Source organism: Ovis canadensis, chromosome 22 (genome assembly GCF_042477335.2).
Source record: "Ovis canadensis isolate MfBH-ARS-UI-01 breed Bighorn chromosome 22, ARS-UI_OviCan_v2, whole genome shotgun sequence".
NCBI classification, from domain to species: domain Eukaryota; kingdom Metazoa; phylum Chordata; class Mammalia; order Artiodactyla; family Bovidae; genus Ovis; species Ovis canadensis.
This window is the reverse complement of record NC_091266.1, coordinates 54,319,824-54,338,488: the sequence shown is the minus strand read 5'-3', so window position 1 is coordinate 54,338,488 and position 18,665 is coordinate 54,319,824. Positions and strand designations below refer to the sequence as shown.

General features: G+C 46.7%; 1 pseudogene; it reads right to left on the bottom strand.

Annotated features, from left to right (window-relative positions):
- The window catches only part of LOC138427651 (microtubule-associated tumor suppressor 1 homolog pseudogene), a 97,282-nt pseudogene extending 83,060 nt beyond the window's left edge, over nt 1–14,222 (bottom strand).
- Between the last annotated feature and the right edge of the window lie 4,443 nt (nt 14,223–18,665).

The following is an 18,665-nucleotide window of genomic DNA, read 5'->3' as shown; positions in this document are numbered from 1 at the left end:
CCCTCACTAAAGCTTGGGCTCTGAAGTTTCGAGCAGCCAACACTACTCAAAGTTTGTCTACAGGGTCGTGTATTAATAATAATTCAGTATGTGTCTGAGATAAGGATGCATCAGACTTGGACTCTACTTTTTAAAAAGTATCCAAATAGAATTATCACCCCTAAAAGAAATTTGTAATGGTTTCTTTAGAGCATCCAATACCAAGTCAGTGTTCAAATTTCCAGTTGTCTTCTAGATGTCAAACTTTTTAAACAGTTATTTGAATCAGGATCTGCAAAATTCCACACAGTGCGATTGGTTCATTAGACAAATTCTAAATTTGTCATTCTTTTAACCTACAGTTTCGCCCTCCATCTCTTTTCTCTGTCTTGCTATTTAAATCATACAAGAAACCAGGCTGATGTGGGGCTTCCACAGTCTGATTGCAGCCCCTTGGTGTCCTTTAACAGGTTCTTTTGCTGTATTTCCTATAAATTGGTATTGAATCCAGAAGCTTGATCAGATTCAAGTTATTGTTTATTTATTTTTTGGTCATCACTACTTCATAGGTGGTGTGTTCTTCTACCAGGAGGCACTTAATATCTGATTCTCTGTCTCTATCTCTCTGTGATATTAGCAGCCATCGAGTAACAATGCATAGGCCCATTAGTTTATTCAGTTCAGTTCAGTTCAGTTGCACAGTCGTGTCCAACTCTTTGCGACTCCATGAACCTCAGCACGCCAGGCCTCCCTGTCCATCACCAACTCCTGGAGTCCCCCCAAACCCATGTCCATTGTGTTGGTGATGCCATCCAACCACCTCATCCTCTGTTGCCCCCCTCTTCTCCTGCCCTCAATCTTTCCCAGCATCAGGGTCTTTTCAAATGAGTCAGCTTTCCACATCAGGTGGCCAAAGAAGGTATTGGAGTTTCAGCTTCAACATCAGTCCTTCCAATGAACATCCAGGACTGATCTCCTTTAGGATGAACTGGCTGGATCTCCTTGCAGTCCAGGGGACTCTCAAGAGTTTTCTCCAACACCACAGTTCAAAAGCATCAATTCTTCGGCACTCAGTTTTCTTTACAGTCCAACTCTCACATCCATACATGACCACTGGAAAAACCATAGCCTTGACTAGACGGTCCTTTGTTGGCAAAGTAATGTCTCTGCTTTTCAATATGCTGTCTAGGTTGGTCATAACTTTCCTTCCAAGGAGTAAGCATCTTTTAGGGACTGCAAAATGTTGACCTTCTAATTCTATCATTGTTCTTTATTTATTAGCTCTGTTATTTCTACAATGAGAAATGCCCCTCTATCAGTTCTTTGCTTCCTCAGTGGCATAGTCCTTTTTGGAAAGACAGGTCAAATGCTTAATTCTTTTGCTTTAATTTTTATCAGTTTTCAAAATAATGAATGGGTTCTCTAGCATCCGCCAATGGTAATCAGTTAGTTAGCTTTAGGACCATTCATAACTCATGGATTTAAGTATGTTTGGTGGGTTTTGATCCCTGGCAGCTATTACCCTTATGGATGCTCAGATTTTCTCAACGTTGGCCAGTGGCCCTTGAGTCTTTTGTCATGACCCTTTGATAGCTTAGTCTCTTAGATATCTTCTATATTTCCTGAGCCAGTCCTTGAACCAACCATTTCTCCAAGTGGCCTTGGTTTCTTTCAGTAGGAACTGGTATTTAAAAGCACTTTCTGGGTGTGCTGTGTGCTTAGTTGCTCAGCCGTGTCCAACTCTTTGCAACCCTATGGACTGTAGCCCACCAGCCTCCTCTGTCCATGGGGATTCTCCAGGCCAGAATACTGGAGTGGGTTGCCATACCTTTCTGAATTGAACCCAGGTCTCCCGCACTGCAGGTGGATTCTTTACCAGCTGAGCCACAGGGAGGCCGAAGAATACTAGAGTGGGTAGCCTATCCCTTCTCCAGCAGATCTTCCTGACCCAGGAATTGAACTGGGGTCTCCTGCTTTGCAGGTGGATTCTTTATAAGCTGAGCCACAAGGGAAGCCCCAGAATACTAGTGTGGGTAGCCTAACCCTTCTCCAGCAGATCTTCCTGACCCATGAATTGAACCAGGGTCTCCTGCTTTGCAGGTGGATTCTTTACCAGCTGAGCTACAGGGAAGCCCATCTGGGTGTGAGGGATGCTTATTTATCTTCGATTGGTGATTGTTTCAGTGACTAAATCTCAGACCTAGTTGTTTTGTTAAAGAAAAATCATCATGAAAACTTTCTGATACTTCCTGTTCAAATTCAACTACAGGATGTTTTAGCAGATTTCTTTTATCTTACACATATGTCTGTCTCTTTTCTTCCCTGCTAAGGATATAAGAAGGATAGAACTAGAAAATCACAAGATCATTTTCTTCATCCCACATACACACAGGGAAGTCACGTGACTTATACAGGTCACATGGGTATTAAGAGGACACTGCAGGACCAGGTGCAGGCTGCCTGGCCTCGGAGCCTGAGTCTTAATGAGCACACACTAAACTCTGTTGTCTGTAAAATTTCGTGTGAATCCATGGGGCTGGCTAAGAAACCAACCCATGCAAACAACAAATCCCACAGGGAAATCAGAGTCTCTCTCCTCTCCAACAAATCTGTTGACTGTGCCAAGAGCTCCCCTCTAGGCTCCCTTTCCCATGGGATGGGTTCTCCTGAGACACTGTTCAACCATGATGCCCATAGAGGTCTTATGGAAGCCAAACATTGGTTTCCCAGACATTCCCATGAGGTCTGTTCTCTCTCAGATCTGAGAGGGACTCCATTTACTTCTACATGACCCCCTTCTCACTTCTTCTCTTTCCTCGTTCAAGGCCAGGGCCATCTACTTCCGCATCCTCAGTGAGGTTTTTTTTTTTTTAATATTTTCATTTCTTCCTCAACAGTTTTTAAAAGTCTTGAATTTCTACATATGGTGTTTGTTTTCCCTGCCAAAGAGCTTGTGAGTATGTTTACAAACATTTATTTAGCTGCTTCAGGTCTTACTTAGTTGCAGCACATGGGAACCTCATTACATCCTGTGGGATCCTTCATTGCTGCAGGTGAGATCTTAGTTGTGGTGCTTGGGCTCAGTAGTTGTGGTGCCTGGGCTCAGTAGTTGTGGTGCCTGGGCTCAGTAGTTGTGGTGCCTAGGCTCAGTAGTTATGGTGCTCAGGCTCAGCAGTTGTGGTGCCTAGGCTCAGTAGTTATGGTGCTTGGGCTCAGTAGTTGTGGTGCCCGGGCTCAGTAGTTGTGGTGCCCGGGCTTAGTAGTTGTGGTGCCCAGGCTCAGTAGTTGTGGTGCTCAGGCTCAGTTTGTGGTGCTCGGGCTCAGTAGTTGTGGTGCCTAGGCTCAGTAGTTGTGGCGCACTGGCTTAGTTGCCCTGCAGCATGTGGAATCCTTCATTCCCCAACCAGGAATTAAACCCATGTCCCCTGCATTGGTGGGCAGATTGTTAATCACTGGGCCACCAGGGAAGGCCCCCTCAGTGAGTCCTGACCTGAGAGGTTGCTCAGGTTTGATATGAGGCCTGAGGCATGGTGTATTTCAGGACACTGGGGGTCCTGCTGTGACATAAGGGAAAGAGCTCAGGACTCAGAGTTGGCTGACTTGACTTCCAGCCCTTGCTCTGCCTCGATAGCCTCTCTGAGCCTCAATTTTCTCCACTGTAAAATGGGATTGTCACACGTACAAGGTGGGCAATGCTAAAGCCTCCTTGCAGGGTGATTGTGAGGATTAAAATGGGGTCACCAGGGGAGCCCCTAACTTCCATATGTAGGGATAGGACTGTGACATGGATCTGCTTACTAACTGTTTTCCTACAAGGGCCCCTGGACCCAGGGGATACAGAAGGGGAGGCTGGGGAGGGCTTCAGGTCCCAAACATCCGTTGTTGGTGGCGGCAGATCAGGACCAGAGCATCCACTTGCCAGGCTGAGAGGGAATTTATTTTGACTCTGACTGCCTGGTTAACTCAGCAGCCTGCATGGTCCCTGTACACAGTGGGTGTGCTGAGATAATAGCTCAAGTACTTTATTAAAACAGAAAAGCTCTCCACGTTTCCATTGACTCCCCACGTGGGGCAGTTTCAGCCCACTGCTCCAGGTACCATTTGCAGTCCAGTTTCTCAGTCGTGCTGGACAGAAATATCCGACTCACTTCCGCACCTCTCCACGAACCACACGCATCCACAAACAGCAGAGATTCATCAGTCCCTCTTCACTGGTCCTTTCTCGTTCATCATCACTGCCTCCTGATCCTTGTCGTCCTCATCCTTTCCAAATGATAGAGCCATGAATGCATTTCGCTTTGAATTTCAAATGTCCCAAGCAGTGCTTTCATCCACAGTGGGGACTGATGAGTTAATTTCTTAGGAAATAAGCTGAGCACCCAGGAGCTGTGATAATTCCCTACCCCCAGTGCCAACATCACAAAGAATAGCACAGTAGCACATAAATCTACTACTTGCATATGTTTACTTAATCACATTGGAATTCTCTTTGAACTTGACCCCAGGGGAGAGAGATCACAGAGCTGGCTGGTAGCTAAAATAATCCACTGAAAAAAAAGTTCTGTGTCACACGAGAACTTCTGGGGCTGTTTGTGAAAAGCACGGAACCAATGTGACTTCTACACTGTTTGATTCTGACTACAGGCTTACCCAGGGTCTGGGAGGCCTTCCCACATTGGGCTGTGGGTTGTAAACTGATTGGGAGGATTTGATTTTCTTTTAAAATTCAGGGTAAGTTCCCCCACCTTGAATTTCCAAATGGTAGGCAATTAATGTGTCTGATCTTTGGGAAGCAGTGAAGCCCTGGGCTAGACTTGTTAAGGCAAGATGGCAAAGTGGTTAGTACTGACTGTTCTTGGGGGGCCAAGTATTACTGTGTGTGTGCTCACTTCTGTCCCACTGTTTGTGATCTCATGGGCGGTAGCCCGCCAGGCTTCTCTGTCCATGGAATTTTCCAGGCAAGAGCATTGAAGTGGGTTGCTATTTTCTACTCCAGGGGATCTTCCCGACCCAGGGATGAAACCCATGTCTCTTGTGTCTCCTGAAGGTAGATACTTTAGCACTGTGCCACCTAGGAAGCCCAGACTTAAAGACCTAAGCGGGGGTGTGTGTAAATCTGGGAGTCAAGAGGTCAGGCTGGGCAGATCCAAGGAGAAGCAAAGAGCAGAGCAGGGCAGTGCAGGGGTTGGGGTAGTGAAGTGATGGGTCTGGGACCAAAACTGCCCACAGGGCTCGGACACCCCAGCTTATTGCCTTGGAGGGCCGGTTGCCTGATATGTGAATGGATTAATGCAGGGGTTCGCAAACCGTGGCCACTGCCAAATCTGACCCGATGCCTGTTTTTGTATGGCCTGTGAGCTAAGAATGGTTTTTATATTTTTAGATGGTTGGTATCGATGACAAAATAAATCAGTAGCTGATCTAAGAAAGAAATGGAAAATCTTATTTGAGCCAACCTGAGGATTATAACGCAGGAGATGTTCTTTCAGAAAGCCCTGAGGAGTCTCCTGCCCTGCCCTTGAGAGGTCGAAGCACAGTTATATAGTGTTTGAGACAAATGATGTATGACAGTTGACACAACCCAGATCCACATGTACAAGAAGTAGTGGGTCATCGTGACCCCTTACAAGATTAAGAAGGAAGGTTATCTTCCAAGGAATTGTGGATCACTGTGACTCTTTACAAGATTAAGAAGGAGTGTTATCTCCTGGGCGCTCTGGTTTATGCAGGTGTACAACATACACTAAAGGGAAGGGTTGTTTGTTTAGTTGCTAAGTCATGTCTGACTGAGTGGTAAAGGGGAAGGAGGAGGCCCAAATGGGCAGAGAAAAGTTTTATGTGTATATTTTTCTTGTCTTTCTATAAAATATGAATTCTATTTCATCACTAAAAAAAGTCAAAAGGCGAAAAATATTTTGTGACGTAAAATGTGTGAAATTCAAATTTCAGTGTCTATCAATAAAATTTTATCAGAACACAGTCTCATGCTTGCTTGTTTACATAATGTCTAAGGTTGCTTTCCTGCTACTGTGGCAAAGTCAAGATGCTGCAACAGAGGCTGTGTGGAACTCAGAGCCGAAGATACACTGTCTAGGAGAAGTTTGCCCACCTGTGGATTAGTTTGAGATGCGCAGGTTTGAAGCACAGGTTTGAGACAATTTGGGCTATGGTTGGAATTAAGGCCCAGTAAAATGAGCCATGAACTAGCTGGTCTCAGTGTGGGCCAGTTTTCTAATCTGTGAAATGGGTGTATTAACATTACTGGTCTCATAGGTGGCTGCCCTCTAAGAACATGCTGATGAGATCCTCAAATGTATTTCAAGATATTTGCATAGCTGGGAGGGGTCACAGAAATTGGCTGGAGATCATTTGCAGACTTGGGTCCTCATCTGAACTGCTTGTCAGTCAGTTCAGTTCAGTAGCTCAGTCGTGTTCGACTCCTTGTGACTCCATGAACCACAGCATGCCAGGCCTCCCTGTCCATCACCAACTCCCATAGTCCACCCAAACCCATGTCCATTGAGTTGATCATGGTATCCAACTGTCGTCCCCTTCTCCTGCCTTCAATCTTTCCCCGCATCAGGGTCTTTTCAAATGAGTCAGCTCTTTGCATCAGGTGGCCAAAGTATTGGAGTTTCAGCTTCAACATCAGTCCTTCCAATGAACACCCAGGACTGATCTCCTTTAGGATGGACTGGTTGGATCTCCTTGCAGTTCAAGGGACTCTCAAGAGTCTTCTCCAACACCACAGTTCAAAAGCATCAATTTTTCGGCGCTTAGCTTTCTTTATAGTCCAACTGTCACATCCATACATGACCACTGGAAAGACCATAGCCTTGACTAGACGGACCTTTGTTGACAAAGTAATGTCTCTGCTTTTTAATATGCTGTCTAGGTTGGTCTAACTTTCCTTCCAAGGAGTAAGCATCTTTTAATTTCATGGCTGCAGTCACCATCTGCAGTGATTTTGGAGCCCAGAAAAATAAAGTCAGCCACTGTTTCCCTATCTATTTGCTATGAAGTGATGGGACCGGATGCCATGATCTTAGTTTTCTGAATGTTGAGCTTTAAGCCAACTTTTTCACTCTGCTCTTTCACTTTCCTCAAGAGGCTCTTTAGTTCTTCTTCACTTTCTGCCATAAGGGTGGTGTCATCTGCATATCTGAGGTTATTGATTTCTCCCAACAATCTTGATTCCAGCTTTTGCTTCCTCCAGCCCAGTGTTTCTCATGGTGTACTCTGCATATAAGTTAAATAAGCAGGGTGACAATATACAGCCTTGACGTACTCCTTTTCCTATTTGGAACCAGTCTTCCTATTTGGAACTGCTTGCTGAGCCCAGAACCCTAGGCCACCATTCCTTGGAGAGACTGATGCAGTGGGTCTGTGGTGGGACTGAGAGGCTGTGATGTCACCAAGCTGCCCAGGGATGGGGAGGCTGGGAACTGGCCATTCACCTCTAGCCACAGGTAAAGAGACACAGGGGTTTGGTCAATCCTGGGCTATCTTCAGTGACCCCTCTGCCTGCACTCTTTCTTCCTGAGATCTCATGGCCCTATATTTTTTCTTTTGTCTTCACGCTGAGCTCAAGCTGTCCCATGGCATGACAGTTTGTGGACACCATTCTCTACCCAATAAAATTTATAAAAAATCAAAACCAAGCAAACAAAAAAACTTTATGAAAGTAGGTAGATTTGGCCCAGAGGATATAGTTTACTGATTTCTGCCTTAGAGCAGTAGCTCTAAGTGTAACCTTTGGACCAAAAGCATTAAACCTGGGAGCTTGTAAGTAATGCAAGTTCTTGGGCCCCTCCCTAGACCTACTGAATCAAGAGAAATATTTTCTGTTTGCATCCCCATGTCTTTCTGAAATTCCAATTACACATATGTTAGGTTGCTGGAAGTTGTTCTAGAGCTCACTGATTCTCTTTTAATTTTTAAAAAATCTTTTTTCTCCTCTCAGTTTCATTTTAGATAATTTCTATCACTGTCTTGAAGTTTACTAATCTTTTCTTCTGTAATGTCTAATCTTCCAGTATTCTAATCTTCTAATTCCATCCAGCATTGCTTTTTATCTGGACACTATAGTATCGAGATGAAATTTGATTTTGGTGTTTGAAAAATAATTCTTCCATGGTTTTATGTAGCTTTTCAACATGGAATACAATTATAATAATTCATGTCTGTGTGTGCTAACTCTAACATCTGTGTCATTCTGGATTGATTTCAGTTGATTGCTTTTTAATTTCCCACTGTAGCCATGTTTTTCTGCTTTAGTAGCCTAGTAATCTTTGATTGGATGTCAGATATTGTGATTTTTACCTTGTAAGGTGCTGGATATTTTTAAATTCTTGAACTCTTTTTCTCTGAAAAGTGAAAGTGAAAGTCGCTCAGTCATGTCTGACTCTTCACAACCCCATGGACTATACAGTCCATGGAATTCTCCAGGCCAGAATACTGGAGTGGGTAGCTTTCCCCTTCTCCAGGGTGTCTTCCCAACCCAGGGATCGAACCCAGGTCCCCCGCATTGGAGACAGATTCTTTACCAGCTGAGCCACAAGGGAAGCCCAAGAATACTGAAGTGGGTAGCCTATCCCTTCTCCAGAGGATCTTCCTAACCCAGGAGTTGAACTGGGGTCTCCTGCATTGCAGGTGGATTCTTTACCAACTGAGTTATGTAGTTAAATTACATTTTGACTCTTTTGAATCTTGCTTTAAGATTTGGTAGGCAGGACCAGAGCAGTGCTCTCTGGTGTTAATTATTCTTCACTAATGGGGCAAGACTTTTTTGAGTACTCAATGTCTATGAATTTTTCCATTCTGACTGGTGGGAATAGGCACTGTACCTGGCCCTCCTTTTGGAAGGTTCTTTCCATAATGGTGGGTAATTTCCTTACATGCATGAGCTGATTAGTCTAGGCAAATACTCAAAGCAACCCTCTGCAGCTCTCTGGAGGTCTCTATGCGGCTCTCTTCTCTCTAGGACCCTGTCCTTCCACCTCTAACTGCATTCAGTTCAGTTCAGTTCAGTCGCTCAGTCGTGTCTGACTCTTTGTGACCCCATGGAATGCAGCATGCCAGGCCCCCCTGTCCATCACCAGCTCCCGGAACCTACTCAAATTCATATCCATTGAGTTGGTGATGCCATCCAACCAGCTTATCCTCTGTCGTCCCCTTCTCCTCCTGCCTTCAATCTTTCCCAGCATCAGGGCCTTTTCCAGTGATTCAGTTCTTCGCATCAGGTGGCCAAAGTATTGGGGGTTCAGCTTCAGCATCAGTCCTTCCAATGAACACCTAGGACTGATTTCATTTAGGATTGACTGGTTTGATCTTGCAGTCCAAGGGACTCTCAAGAGTCTTCTCCAACACTTTTCCCCAAACTCAGTTCCATCTCCTCAACTCAGAGAGTCTGCTGAGCTCCTCTTGCATTTCCCACTTCTGCACCACCTCTGGAAACTTTCTGAAGGCAGCAAGCAAAGGCAATCATAGGTCTTATTTTATTTCCTGTGTCTCAGGATCATCGTCCATCATTACTTGATATCCAGTGGTATTGAAAATCCTTATAACCATCTTGGTTGAACACACTTACTTTTAAAAAATAATTTTATTTATGTATTTTTGGCTGCATTGGGTCTTGGTTGCTTTGCTTGGGCTCTCTCTAGTTGTGACAAGTGGGGGCTACTCTTCCCAGCAATGCTCGGGCTTCTCATTGCAGTGGCTTCTCTTGTTGTGGAGCATGGGCTCCAGGCAGTGCGGGTTTCAGTAGCTGCAGCTCCCAGGCTCAGTAGTTGAGCAAGAGCTTAGTTGTCCCGAGGCATGTGGAACCTTCCCAGACCAGGGATTGAACTCATGTCTCTTGCATTGGCAGGTGAATTCTTATCCACTGGGATACCAGGGAAGTCCCTGAATGCACTTCTGTAAGCAGATATGGTGATCCCTGATATTCTGATTGGTTAAAAAACAGTAATTCAGACTTTATGAATGTTAGGACATTTGATTCATCAGAAACTCCAATGAAATAAGTGTTTTCTTTTTACAGTAGAGGAAACTGAGGCTCAGACAGGTGAAGTAACTGTTTGCCTGACCCCTAAGTACTCATATTTTCATTGCTTGATGCTGTTCCCTATCTGCATCTGCCAGCCCTTGCTGGGATGTGTCCCCTTTAAACCACAGCACACCCTGGGAGACAGGGTTAGATCCTCCTGATTCTCAGTGTGAATGGTGGGAACCAGCAACAACTGCATCCCCAGGAACTTGTTAGAGAGTCAGAGGCTTGGCACCTCCCAGGCTTGCTGAATGAGAACTGATATGTTAGCAAGATTGCAGGTGACTTTTTGCGTGTATAACCATGAAGAAGACTGAGGGCCAAAGAACTGATCCTTTCAAACTGTGGTGCTGGAGAAGACTCTTGAGAGTCCCTTGGACAGCAAGGAGATCAAATCAGTCCATTCTAAAGGAAATCAACCCTGACAATTCATTGGAAGGACTGCTGCCAAAGCTGAAGCTCTAATACTTTGGCCACCTGATGTGAAGAACTGAGTCACTGGAAAAGACCCTGATGCTGGGAAAGATTGAGGGCAGGAGGAGAAGGGGACGACAGAGGATGAGCTGGCTGGATGGCATCACCGACTCAATGGACACGAGTCTGAGCAAACTCCAGGAGACAGTGAAGGACAGGAAAGCCTGGCATGTTACAGTCTATGGAGTTGCCAAGAGTCCGATGTGACTTAGTGACTAAACACCACCAGTCTGAGACACATTAAATCAGAAAATAGTTTCTAAGTCCAGTATCCAGGCTCCCTGGGAGCACAGAACTGAGCTGAACTTGGGGGAGGCACAGCCAGAAACTAGGTCCCACACCCGGGGTGAGCCTGTAGGTCCCCCTTTTCTTCCAATTGCAGTTTGAGTACCTGGAACAGAACAAGCTGGACAAGCCTCCCGGAGAGGCTGGTTGGACAGGCCTCTGCCCTTTGGGAGTTCATCTAGGCCACGGTTTTCTAGGAAGCTGTGACTCACCCTGCCTTCATCCACCTGCCAGGTGCCAGCTTGGCTGGAGGCCAGTGGGCTGAGCTCTGGGAGAAGAAGCCAGGAAGGCCTCAGAGGGAGGGGAGAGAAGAGGAAGTGGATGGTGGTGGGGAGCAGCTGCTGGCCATGGTGCCTCCTGGCAGGTGAAGGCCACCGTGGCACTGCCTGCCCCCGTGCCCTGCCCTCTCCCCCACCACAGCCATAGTCAGGTCACCAAACAGCTGGACAGTCCCTACGCATTCACCGTATGAGACTGTCTCTGCATTTTAAGAATCTTTCTGAAAAAGCCCCCAGATATCTACTCAGCACAGAACAGACCTGATGGTCCTCCTGGACCAAAACCAATGGGGAGGAGAAGGCGGGGCTGTTAAAGGGCTGTTTATTTCTTGGTTATTTCCTCTGAGACCCTTCCTTGCAATTCATATAAATTGTCCCCAGGAGGAGGGTGGTATTGGAAGGTCCAAAAAGCTGGGAGAGGGTTTAACAGAGTTCTAGACCAGCCTCCTCTTCCCAGGGGAGCATGCTCGTTCCATCAAGAGGGGCTTCAGAGACTGGTAGAATTTATCTCCTAACCAGAACCTCTCTAGGCATGGGGTGCTCAGACTCCTCTAGCCAGTATTCACACCTGCACAGTATTTATGAACCATACCGCAGCCAGGTGCCAGGGGAAAATGAACCAGCACAGCTGCGAAGTCAGAGAGCCCTGGCTTAGGATCCGGCCCATGCTGTGAGTAGCTCTGTGGCTTTTGGCAGGCTTAGAAGCTTTGAGTCTCAAATTCTTCATCTAGACCATTGGGTGACAATCAGAGCCACCTGAAAGAGTTTCAGTAAAGTGCGTTAATGTATGGACCGGGTGTGATGGTTCATTTTATATGTCGACTTCCCAGGTGGCTCAGTGGTAAAGAATCCGCCTGCCAATGAAGGAGATGTGGGTTTGATCCCTGGGTCAGGAAGACCCCCTGGAGTAGCAAATGGCAACCCACTCCAGTATTCTTGCCTGGAAAATTCCATGAACAGAGGGACCTGTTGGGCTACTGTCTAGGGGTCACAAAGAGTCAGACATGACTGAGTGGCTGAGCCCTGAGTACTTGACTGGATCATGGGGGGCCCAGATATATGGCTAAACATTTCTAGGTGTGACTATGAGGGTGTTCCCAGATGAGATTAGCATTTAAATGTAGACTCAAATAGCTAAATAATCCAGGTTATGATAGCACCTGATTGAACTGTCAATATACGCTTCATTTCTCTGAGGTTTTAATTCAAATCCCTGCTTTTGTTCTCCAAATACATCTCACTGTTGAGCCAGCCCTGCATCTTATGACAGTAACTGAAGCCGCTTAGAAATAACTCCACTGTGATATTTAGCAAATTATTTTGATCTGATGGGTAAACTCACATGAGTGCAGCTGTTCATGTCAAAGAGGAGGGAACAGGTTGAGGGCTGTTTAGGGTGCCTGCTGGGCTCGCTTCATAAAAGGTGCCTTGCAATCTTGCGCTCTGTCTCCGGTCGTGCCATTTCTGCTGGGGTAAGCTGTCACTGACATGTCGCTGGTGGCAATCAAGACACTTGAGGAATGGGAAGAGTATTCTAATTCAGTTAGGAGACCTGGACTGAACAAGTGAGGCAGTTTTCCACAGGAAGGAGGATCCTGGCCCCAATCTCATCTTCCCAAGCCTCATGCGAGGCAGGCTTCCTGCCCACCCGACACTGCATCGCGTTTTCTTTTCCTTCTGAACTCAGTTCCAAGCAGAGAGTACCAGCTGCCTCCTCCAGTGGCCGGCTGGGTCCGCCTGCTGCTGGGACTGAAATCTTCCGGCAGAGGTCCTTCTGGAATCATAGGCTTCATAACTGCTGTTCCTCCAGCTGGAGACAGGCTTCCAGTGAGCATTTGTATGGCTGTCTCCTCACCATTCAGGCCTCAGCAAAAATGTCACCTCCTCAGAAAGGCCCTCCATGACCACCTCTCTAAAGCAGCCCCTGCTCCTGGCAGCAGTCTCATCCTCTGTCAGCCCTGTGAGTGAGCTGTTTGGACACCTGCTTCACGTGACTGCAACTCTAGTTGATATCTGACTGTAAGAATAAGAGATGCCAAGTGAGAACTGCCCAACCAAGCCTTGTCCACTCACTGAAGCGTGAGAGAGGCTGTCCCCTGTAGTAAGCCACTGAGTGTTGGCTAACTTCATCCTCACCACAACGCTGTGAGGAAGGATATTCTTTCTTTTTATTTTTAAAGCTTTTTATTTTGTATGGGGGTACAGCTGATTAAAAATGTGATAGTTTCAGGTGGACAGTGAAGGGACTCAGCCGTATATATACATGCATCCATTCTCCCCCAAACTCCCCTCTGAACCAGGCTGCCATGTGACGTTGAGCAGAGTTCCTCGTGCTATACAAAAGGTCTTCGCTGGTTATCCATTTTAAATATAGCCGTGTGTACCTGTCCATCCCAAGCTCCCTAACTATCCCTTCCCCCGTCCTTCCCTCCGGCAACCATAAGCTCATTCTTTACGTATGTCTGTGAGTTTGCTTCTGGTTTGCAACTTCATTTGCATCAGTTCATTTTAGATTTCATGTATAAGGGAAGTTATGTGAGGTTTCTCCTCTGTCTGCCGTATTTTACTCAGGATGGCAACCTCTGGGCCCATCCATGTTGCTGCAAATGGCATGATTTCATTCTTTGTAACGGCTGCGTAATATCCCGTTGAATAAACGCGCCGCGTCTTCTCCACTCACGCTTCTGTCAGTGGATATTTGGGCTGCGCCCACGTCTTGGCCATTGTAAACCGTGCTTCCGTGAACACTGGGGTGCTTGGAGCCTTTCAGATCATGTTTTTCTCTGGATGTATGCCTAGGAGTGTGACTCCAGCATCTGCGACGTGCATTTATTTCTAGTGGCATGGTTTTGGAATATGGCTGAGTTAACACCCTTTGTGAATCACAGAGAAGTGGGGTTCAGCCCAACCTGGGTTTAATTCTCCTCAGCCCTTAGGGAACTGGGTCACATGACTGAAGGTTTAGGAGTGGTGGATTAGGACGGGCTGGAGGAGCTGGTGTTGGTCTCTCTCAGGCTAAAGGTTGAGCATTTTCCCGACCCTCCAGGCCTTAGATTTCTTCTTGTGTGTGACATGGAGAAGTGAGGTCACCTTGAAGGCCTCTATGGCCCTGAGAGAGGGGGCCTGGCTGCTTCCTCACCTTCCACTATCATGGAGGACATTGGGCGCTCCTGCCAGCAGCCTTCCTGGTCTGACTCTTGACGAGTCAGATGAACAGCCTCTGGGACTTAGAAGGAGCCCACCTCACTGGCCAGTGGCTTCAGAGGGAGAGCTCCCAAGGGAACCACACAAGAGACAAGTTCAGGAAGTGAGGGCTGTAGCAGCCTAACTCCCACCCAAGCCCCAAGGCCATGTCCCAAGCCCCATTTACCTGAGCACATAGGGACAACTGGCTTGAACCTTAGGAGGAAGCTACAATGTTCTGAGCAGTGAGAGGAGGGTGAGCAAAGCCAGTGTGTCTACAGTGTATTGGGAGGGCGGGTCACTGTGGCTAGATTTCTGCTCCCCGCTTTCACAGGAGCTTCCCTCTCGTAAATAGTTGTTTCTCCTTCCAGCCTGACAAACTTTGAGTAAATCAAACCTTTGGGGCTACCCACTGCCAGTTCTGAGATGGCCATATTCCTCATTGCATGAGTTAGAAATAGCATTCCACTCTGAGAGGAGACAGCCTCACCCACACCCCCATAGCTCAAACACATCACCTCAGGTGTTTTGTTTTCCCTCTCCTATACTAGTTCAAAGGGAGGTGTTTCAGCACTGAAATGGGGCTCCCCAGTAATCAGAGACCAGGGCTTTATTCTCCACCATTGTTAGTGAGTGGTTTTTATTCTCAAGTTTGCCTCTGCCCCCAAATAATTGCTGGAGCACCAGCCATCATATCTATATTCCAGGCAGGGAAGAAAGAATAGGGAGGAGCAAAAATGTACACCTAACTTTTCTTCTCCTTCAGTTCAGTCACTCAGTAGTGTCTGACTTTTTGCAACCCCATGGACTGCAGCATGCAAGGCCTTCCTGTCCATCACCAATTCCTGGAGTTTACTCAAATTCATGTCCATTGAGTTGGTGATGCCATCCAACCATCTCATCCTCTGTTGTCCCCTTCTCCTCCTGCCTTCAATCTTTCCCAGCATCAGGGTCTTTTCCAATGAGTCAGTTCTTCATATCAGGTGGCCAAAGTATTGGAGTTTCAGCTTCAGCATGAGTCCTTCCAATGAATATTCAGGATTGATTTCCTTTAGGATGGACTGGTTGGATCTCCTTGCAGTCCAAGGGACTCTCAAGAGTCTTCTCCAACATCACAGTTCAAAAGCATCAATTCTTCTCCTTAGCTATCATATATAGTAATATCCACTTATAATTTATAGACCAGAATTTAGTCACTCAGGTGCAGGCGAGGCCAGGAAATGTAGTTTTCACATTCCTAAGTCCTAAGGCACTTCAGATGTGTCCGACTCTTGAGATACCATGGCCTGTAGCCTGCCAGGCTTCTCCATGGGATGCTCCAGGCAAGAATACTGGAGTGGGTAGCCATTTCCTTCCCTAGGGGATCTTCCCGACCCAGGGATCAAACCCGCGTCTCCTGTGTCTTCTGCACCACAGGTGGGCCCCTTACCACTAGCACCACCTGGGAAGACCAGTTTCCACATGGACACTTTAAATGAAACAAGAGTTCTCTTCTAAGGAAGAACAGAAGAATGAATACTGTAGGCAACTAGCAATTTCTGCCTCACTTAGCATGGCCGTCAAGGCCTTGGATGAACTTTCAGAACTAGTGAGCTTCTTCTGCTGCAGGCCTGGCTCAGGGATGGGAGGACAGGAAAGTCGGTCATTCAGTGATAGGCTTGTCCCCCTGACTTGGATAACCAACACTGGACCAAGCCCGAGCATTCTGCCTTCCTGCTCAGCTTTTCTGCTGCTGCCAAGGCAGCACCTGGACCCCCACATGAGGGACAAAACTACTAAGGTTCCTATTCTGTTCCCTGGAGAGTAGGACAGGGTCCATTCAGTTGCTCTGGACTTGTCCACTGAGAAGACACTGCTGTAGTTGGGCCATGGACTGGAGCCCATGGTGTGTTTCCACATGTGCACACCTGCCCCTCACATTCCCCAGCTCTCTCGCCTCACAATCACCTACATTTCTCCCACCTTGCTCTTGCTCCTACATAGTGTTAATATCTAGGGCTCTCACCAGGGGGCAGACCTTTGAAAGACTCTGGAGTACAGAGGAGGTGATGATGTCAGCAGCTTGTGGTCCAAAGGCCCTCAGGTCCCACACGGGTTGCTGCAGGAGACTTTGTGATTCATCCCTTCAGCCAGACAACCTCACAAATCAAATATCAGGTCTGATTTTTAAAGCCATTTTCATGACAGTGGTTTTCCATCGAATCCCCAAGAGCTAACAATATGTAATCAGTTTTCCTTAACAAATGACCTCCTTTAACTTCATTAGTTCATACTTAATTTACTAGCATGTAGCAAGATAATTAACACTCCTGATTAGAAACGGGCCAAAGAAGGAACCTCTGTCTGCATGGCCAAGGCCAATATTAAAAGTTGAACTGTTTTCTAATTTTCTTTACCATTTAATTCATTGAAGGTGGGGGTTGGTGATTTGTAGTTTTTGTTTAAAAAATTAAAATGGAGGTGAGACAAATGGGTCTTGCTACAGAGCACTTTATTACCAACTCTACCAACTCATGTTTTGGGTACTTTTTTTTTTTTTCCCTCTCGGATATAAAGACATGAAACCAGAGAATCAAAGGACAATTGAATGTGTTTAATAGAGGCTTTAAATAGCTGGCAAGACTTTCAGCTCATTAGGAGGGGAGCTGAGAGGCGGGCTAGGGTGGGGAGAGTGGAGAAAATCTCCCAGAATGTAATACTAACCATGCTGTTTGTAAGCATCGTCTTTTGAGCAGTCTGGTCCACCTATTATAGTTTACAAACCCCTTTGAGTCCCTTATCACTTGGTCCACACACAGCTCTGGGATGGGGATGGTGGGAAGGGACCCACCGTGGGAACCTCAGCATCTCTGATGAGTAAATAGGCCCAGAGAAGTGAGAAGAGCTGAGCAACTGGAGCCAGCTCAGGAACTGCGCCTTCTGCAGGCTGGACCCTGTGTCTTCCTTTGTGCGACCCCATGAACTATAGCCTTGGACTACATGTAGTAGCCATGACCCCATGGACTGTAGCCAAGAATGCCAGGAGAAATATCAATAACTTCAGATACGCAGATGACACCACCCTTATGGCAGAAAGTGAAGAGGAACTAAAGAGTCTCTTGATGAAAGTGAAAGAGGAGAGTGAAAAAGCTGGCTTGAAACTCGACATTCAAGAAACTAAGATCATGGCATCCCATCCCATCACTTCATGGCAAATAGATGGGGAAACAATGAAAACAGTGGCAGACTTTATTTTCTTGGGCTCCAAAATCACTGCAGATGGTAACTGCAGACATGAAATTAAAAGATGCTTGCTCCTTGGAAGAAAAGTTATGACCACCTAGACAGCATATTAAAAAGCAGAGACACTACTATGCTGACAAAGGTCCATCTAGTCAAACCTATGGTTTTTCCAATAGTCATGTATGGATGTGAGAGTTGGACTATAAAGCAAGCTGAGCACTGAAGAATTGATGCTTTTGAACTGTGGTGTTGGAGAAGACTCTTGAGAGTGCCTTGGACTGCAAGGAGATCCAACCAGTCCATCCTAAAAGAAATCAGTCCAGAATATTCATTGAAAGGACTGATGTTGAAGCTGAAACTCCAATACTTTGGCCACCTGATGCAAAGAACTGACTCACTGGAAAAGACCCTGATGCTGGGAAAGATTGAGGGCAGGAGGAAAAAGGGATGACAGAGGATGAGATGGTTAGATGCCATCATTGGCTTGATGGACATGAGTTTGAGCAAGCTACAGGAGTTGGTGATGGACAAGGAAGCCTGCTGTGCTGCAGTCCACAGGGTCGCAAAGAGTCAGACATGACTGAGTGACTGAGCTGAACTGATAGACTGTAGCATGCCAGGCTCCTCTGTCCATGGGATTCTCCAGGCAAGAATACTGGAGTGGGTTGCCATGCCCTCCTCCAGGGGACCCTCCCAACCCAGTGGTCAAACACAGGTCTCCCACATTGCACGCGGATTCTTTACTGTCTCAGCCACCAGGGAAGCCCATCTTTTGTGAAGATTGATGCAAATATCGGCTGATTGCAGACTTCTGGGTCTCTCAGCTTCACTTGTGAGGTAAGCCAGGTGCAGGCCACGAGCTTTAAGGCGCCCTCCTTCTGAGGCCCCTGCGCTCTGTGCCTTCACTGCCTCGGTTCACTCCACTCCAACCCTGGGCCCTGGGTCAGAGCTCACTAATCTCTGTTTCGAGCTTACTTCTCGCCACGCCCTCTGTTAACTCCTGTTTTGCTGCTTCCCTGGTGGCTCAGAGGTTAAAGAGTCTGCCTGCAATGCGGGAGACCTGGGTTCGATCCCAGGGTTGGGAAGCTCCCCTGGAGAAGGATGTGGCAACCCACTCTGGTATTCTTGCCTGCAGAATCCCACTGATGGAGGAGCCTGGTGGGCTACAGTCCACGGCGTCACAGAAAGTCAGACATGAC